We start from the raw sequence: 6,845 nt of genomic DNA, 5'->3' as shown, positions 1-6,845 counted from the left end.
AGCAGTAATCACTATGGTTTTGAGGGGTGAGGAAGATGAGGGACTGGAAAGGAAAAGGTTGGCCAAAGTCAACAAAAGAAGTATGAAGAAAATAATTCTGAGGGACATACTTGAGGAAATATTTTTTGGGGAAATTAGGGACTAGAAAAACCCAAAGTCTTGATCAATATGATTCTTGGGGTATTATAGTACCTGTAGCTTAATTGTTAAGATGGAGCCAGAAGAAGACTAATGCTATTTACCAATTGTTAGAGCTGAATGGAGAGTTGGTATGGTCACAAACATACTTTGGATATGTTAGTTCTCTACCTGTGACTCCTTTTTTTCCTTCCTAGGAGTGGAGTTAATTTATCATAAAAATCATCTTATTTAGAGTTGAAAATAACATAAATAGGAAAATCTCATCAATTCCCCCTTTCAAGTATTTCTTAAATTACTCAATATTATGAACTCATTTCATAGAAAGATTAGGACATGAGTCAGAAATATAACTAGGACAGAGTATCCGGGCATTTTCCCAGGTTGCTGAGATTCAAAGGATGCTGACGGAAATTGTACTTCAGAAGGTAGAAACAACTGAACTTAGTGCCTTTTTAGCAAGAATAGTTAAAATAGAAGTCTATCAAGATGACACACTTTCTCTCCCTGTTCTATCAAAAATATGAGCTTCTCCCCACCCTGGCCCTGTCCAACTCCTTCTCCTTGCCCTCCCCAATAGTGACTTCAAGGAGATGCTAGGTTCAAAAGTTTATTTGTGGACACCTTTTGCAATGCTTGACCCCAGTGCTACCTGGACCTTTGCTCTATCCATGGCTAGGATGCCTCAAGAAAAGAGGAGTGTAGAGAGGCCATCAGTTCACCTTTTCTTGAAAGAATCAGAAGGCACAATGGGAGGAAGAGGGAATGAATGGAGTTGACTTTGAGACTAACTGAGAAGGTTGTAGTTTAGCATCAAACAAATATGCCCAGCAGAAAGAAAACTTTGTGAGCCTGATTTGGCTTTCTTCCCTCTTCTCTCAGGTCCCATGCTGTGAAGGGGAAAGAGCAGGATGGCCATTAGGAAGAAGATACTGTTACTAGGGAGAGTGAGATCTATACTGAAGATGATGGAATTTTAAGGACATAGAAGGTTAGTCATAAAGTTCTTTTTTTTAAACCCTTACCTTCCGTCTTGGAACCAATACACAGTATTGGCTCCAAGGCAGAAGAGTGGTAAGGGTAGGCAATGGGGGTCAAGTGACTTGCCCAGGGTCACACAGCTAGGAAGTGTCTGAGGCCAGATTTGAACCCAGGACCTCCTGTCTCTAGGCCTGGCTCTCAATCCACTGAGCTACCCAGCTGCCCCCCATAAAATTCTTGAAGGAGGGGAAAATCCCAAAGGCATATAAAAGAAAACTCAAACCTTGGACCTTGTCAATAATAAAACAAAACAAAACAAAAGGAGCAACTGAGAGAACAAAAATTACTGAGCTATCAATTTACTTTTTCATTGGTGTTGAGTTTTTTTTTTAAACATTAATTTACACACACTGAGGGCAGTCATTGAGGAGAGGCCTTTGCAAGCAATATTCCACAATATGTCCCATTTTTCTCATCATGTAATTATCTGATGTCGAGAAGCCAAGGCCCCATCATGCTAATTGCTGATGACAAAGGAAACATTTGATTGGCTAGACTAGGCTTGGAGGCTGTCCTTTGAAAAGGTACTTTCTCAACCATAACTTTCAATTTTGCTCTTCTCTGCTTTCAAATTAACATAACTAAATATCAAGGCTCATTGACTTAATTTGGAGCATCTTTTCTAATTCTTTGTCTTCTACAGTGAATATTTAAACATAACCTGCTGATCTCTTCTTAGCTGTCGCTTTGCTTACTCTCATCATGAAGAAATGAGGGCAAGATTATTAAGTGTTTCATGTTGTTTTGGGTTTATGAGAAGCCACCTCCACCAATTGCCCATTTGCATCTCTGAACAAAACTAAGTGCTGTGTTTTCATTTAACTAGAATGTGTCTTCTGCGTCTTTTTATAGAAAGAATGTCAACATCAATGAGTTGAAGTCCCTCAAATGGTGTCCCAGCTCATTTGTTGTTGGATAAAAATTGTGTATTAAGGGAAACAACAGTTTAATTCAGGTTTATGGTGTTTATGCCTACTAACGCCTTTACTGCTATTCCGTGACCATTTCTGCAAAGGCAAAGGACTGAAGACCACTTGGGGTTGTTGTTAATTTAATGATTTTTACATTCCTGCAAGGTGGAGATGGCAAGGGGGGGTGGAATTACCTAGTGATCAAACTTCTGATGATGTCTCTTAATGTTCACCTAGACCAGTGATGGGCAAACTTTTAAAAGAGGGGGCCAAAGGAAAGGAAATGCTCATCTGTTAGGCTGTTTCTAAGGCAACTCATTCAAAGTTTCATTGTATTGTATCCTACTCACTGTATTCGTTAGATTAGGAATAATGTCCCATGGCCAGATATAACATTTCAGGGGGCCACATCTGGCCATAGTTTGCCCATCACTGACCTAGACTGGTCTTCAGACAACAGATACAGTCTGCCTGGAATGTTTTGCCCCTTCACTGTGCTTCTTAGGATTCCTAATTTCAGCTAAGATTCCATCATCTACAGGAGACTTTTCTTCATCCCACCAGCTACTAATGCCTTCCTGCAAAAATAAGCTTTTTTTTAGACCATTACCTTCTGTTTTACAATTGATAATAAGTACTCATCCCAAGGCAGAAAAATGGGAATGCTAGGCTTTTGAGATTAAATTACTTGCCCAGTGTTGCATAGCTAGAAAGCATCTGAGGCCAGAATTGAAACCAGGACCTCTTGTCTCCAGGCCTGGCTCTCTATCCATATAAGCCACCTAGCTGCCCTGCCAACATAACATTTTTTCTGCTTTATTTATTTATTTATTAGATCTTTATTTTATTAATTAATTTGGAATATTTTCCCATGGTGATAGGATTCATGTTCTATCCCTCCCCTCCTTCTACCTCTTCCCATAGCCAACACACAATTCCACTGGGTTTTACATGTGTCATTGATCAAGACCTATTTCCATATTATTGATATTTGCACTAGGGTGATCATTTAGTGTCAATATCCCCAATCATATCCTCATCGATCCATGTGACCAGGCAGTTGTTTTTCTTCTGTGTTTCTACCTCCAAAGTTCTTCCTCTGAATGTGAATAGCATTCTTTCTCATAAGTCCCTCAAAATTGTCCTGGATCCTTACATTGCTGCTAGTACAGATGTCCATTACATTCGATTTTACCACAGTGTATCAGCCGCTGTGTATAATGTTCTTCTGGCTCTGCTCCTTTTGCTCTGCATCAATTCCTGGAGGTCTTTCAATTTCACATGGAATTCCTCCAGTTTATTATTCCTTTGAGCACAATAGTATTCTATCACCAACAGATACCACAATTTGTTCAGCCATTCCCCAATTGAAGGACACACCCTCATTTTCCAGTTTTTTGCCACTACAAAGAGTGCAGCTATAAATATTTTTGTATATGTCTTTTCCCTTATGATCTCTTTGGGGTACAAACCCAGCAATGGTATGGATGGATCAAAGGGCAGGCAGTCTTTTAGCACTCTTTGGGCATTGTTCCAAATTGCCATCCAGAATGGTTGGATCAATTCACAACTCCCAGCAATGCATTAATGTCCCAATTTTGCCACATCCCCTCCAACATTTATTACTTTCCTTTGCTGTCATTTTAGTCAATCTGCTAGGTGTGAGGTGTTACCTCAGAGTTGTTTTGATTTGCATTTCTCTAATTATAAGAGATTTAGAACATGTTTTCATGTGTTTGTTGATAGTTTTGATTTCTTTATCTGAAAATTGCCTATTCATGCCCCTTGCCCATTTATCAGTTGGGAAATGACTTGATTTTTTGTACAATTGATTTAGCTCCTTATATATTTGAGTAATTAGGCCTTTGTCTGAGTTTTTTGTTATAAAGGTTTTTCCCAATTTGTTGTTTCCCTTCTAATTTTGGATGCATTGGCTTTGTTTGTATAAAACCTTTTTAATTTAATGTAATCAAAATTGTTTATTGTATATTTTATAATTTTTTCTAACTCTTGCTTGGTCTTAAAATCTTTCCTTTCCCAATGATCTGACAAATATACTATTCTGTGTTCACCTAATTTGCTTATAGTTTCCTTCTTTATATTCAAGTCATTCACCCAGTTTATCTTGGTATAGGGTGTGAGATGTTGATCTAAACCTAATCTCTCCCATATTATTTCCCAATTTTCCCCGCAGTTTTTGTCAAATAGTGGATTTTTGTCCCAAAAGCTGGGCTCTCTGGGTTTATCATAAACTGTCTTGCTCAGGTCATTTACCCCAAGTCTATTCCACTGATCCTCCCTTCTGCTCTTAGCCAGTACCACATCGTTTTGATGACCACTGCCTTATAGCACAGTTTAAGATTTGGTACTGCTAGGCCACCATCCTTCACATTTTTTTTCATTATTTCCCTTGATATTCTTGGTCTTTTGTTCTTCCAAAGGAACTTTACTATAGTTTTTTCTAATTCAATAAAAATGTTTTTTGGTAGTTTGATAGGTATGGAACTAAATAAATAGATAAATTTGGGCAGTATGGTAATTTTTATTATGTTAACTCATCCTACCCATGAGCAATTAATGTTTTTCCAGTTGTTTAGATTTAGTTTTAATTGTGTGGAAAGTGTTTTGTAGTTGTGTTCGTATAATTCCTGTGTTTGTTTTGGTAGATAGATCCCCAAGTATTTTATATCGTGTAGAGTGATTTTTAAATGGTGTTTCTCTTTCTACTTCTTACTGCTGTGATGTATTAGAAATATATAGAAATGCTGATGATTGATGTGCATTTATTTTGTATCCTGCAACTTTGCTAAAGCCGTTGATTATTTCTACTAGCTTTTTAATTGATTCTCTAGGAATTTTTAAGTAGACCATCATATCATCTACGAAGAGTGATAGTGATGATAGAGTCTCCTCATTGCCTATTTTAATACCTTCAATTTCTTTTTCTTCTCTAATTGCTACTGCTAGTGTTTCTAGTACAATGTTAAATAATAGAGGTGATAGTGGGCATCCTTGTTTCACACCTAATCTTTTTGGGAAGACTTATAATTTATCCCCATTGCATATGATGCTTGTTGATGGTTTAAGATATATACTGTTTATTATTTTTAGGAAATGACCTTCTATTCCTATACTTTCTAGAGTTTTCAATAGGAATGGATGTTGTATTTTGTCAAAGGCTTTTTCAGCATCTATTGAGACAATCGTGTGATTTGTGTTGGTTTGCTTGTCGATATGGTCAATTATGTGAGTGGGTTTCCTTATATTGAACCAACCTTGCATTTCTGGTATAAATCCCACCTGATAATAATGAATAGCCCTCATGATCACTTGCTGGAGTCTCTTTGCTAGTATTCTATTTAAGATTTTTGCATCTATGTTCATTAAGGAGACTGGTCTATAGTTTTCTTTCTCTGTTCTCCTGGTCTGCCTGCTTTGGAATCAGTGCCATATTAGTGTCATAAAAGGAATTTGGTAGAACTTCTTCTTTGCTTATTATGTCAAATAATTTGTATAACATTGGGATTAGATGTTCTTTGAATGTTTGATAGAATTCACTTGTGAATCCATCAGGCCGTGGGGATTTTTTCTTAGGGAGTTCTTTGATGGCTTGTTCAATTTCTTTTCTGATATGGGATTATTTAAATATTCTATTTCTTCTTCTGTTAATCTAGGCAATTCATATTTTTGTAGATATTCCCCCATCTCTCCTAGATTGCCATATTTATTGCCATATAATTAGGCAAAATAGTTTTTAATGATTATCTTAATTTCCTCTTCATTAGAGGTGAGGTTCTCCCTTTTCATATTTGATACTGTTAATTTGGTTTTCTTCTTTCCTTTTTTTATTAGATTGACTAGTACTTTGTCTATTTTATTTGTTTTTTAAAAGTACCAGCTTTTAGTCTTATTTATCAATTCAATAGTTCTTTTGCTTTTGCTTTTATTAATTTCTCCTTTAATTTTTAGTATCTCTAATTTAGTTTTCATCTGGGGATTTTTAATTTGTTTGCTTTTTAGTTTTTTAAGTTATATGCCTAATTCATTGACCTCTGCCCTCCCTATTTTGTTAATGTATGCACTCAAGAATATAAATTTCCCCCTGAGTACTGCTTTGGCTGCATCCCATAGATATTGGTATCTATTTCATCATTGTCATTCTCTTCAATGAAATTATTAATTGTTTCTATGATTTATTCTTTAACAGAATCATATTATTTAATTTCCAATTAGTTTTTGGTTTGCCTCTCTCTGTACCTTTGCTAATAGCTATTTTTATTGCATTATGATCTGAAAAGATTGCATTTATTATTTCTGCTTTTTTGCATTTGTTTGCTATTTTTTTTATGTCCTACTACATGGTCAATCTTTGTGAATGTACCATGTGCTGCCGAAAACTTTTTTGTCCCTTCCTTTTTGCTTCCTTTTTGTCCCTATTTATTTTTCTCCACATATCTTTTAACTCTAATTTTCTAAAATTTCATTCATATCTCTTACCTCTTTCTTATTTATTTTTTGGTTTGATTTATCTAGATGTGATGGAGTCAGGTTCAGGTCACCCCCTATTTTAATTCTATTATCTACTTCCTTCTTGAGCTCCACCAATTTCTCCTTTAGAAATTTGGATGGTATACCATTTGGTGCATGCATGTTGATTATTGATATTTCCTCATCGTCTATATTGCCTTTTATCAGGATGTAATTACCTTCTCTATCTCTTTCAATCAGATCTATTTTTACATTGGCTTTGCCAGA

Source organism: Gracilinanus agilis, chromosome 3, assembly GCF_016433145.1.
Source record: "Gracilinanus agilis isolate LMUSP501 chromosome 3, AgileGrace, whole genome shotgun sequence".
In the NCBI taxonomy this organism is placed as follows: Eukaryota; Metazoa; Chordata; class Mammalia; order Didelphimorphia; family Didelphidae; genus Gracilinanus; species Gracilinanus agilis.
The sequence above is the reverse complement of the archived record's forward strand: the minus strand, read 5'-3'. Positions refer to the sequence as shown.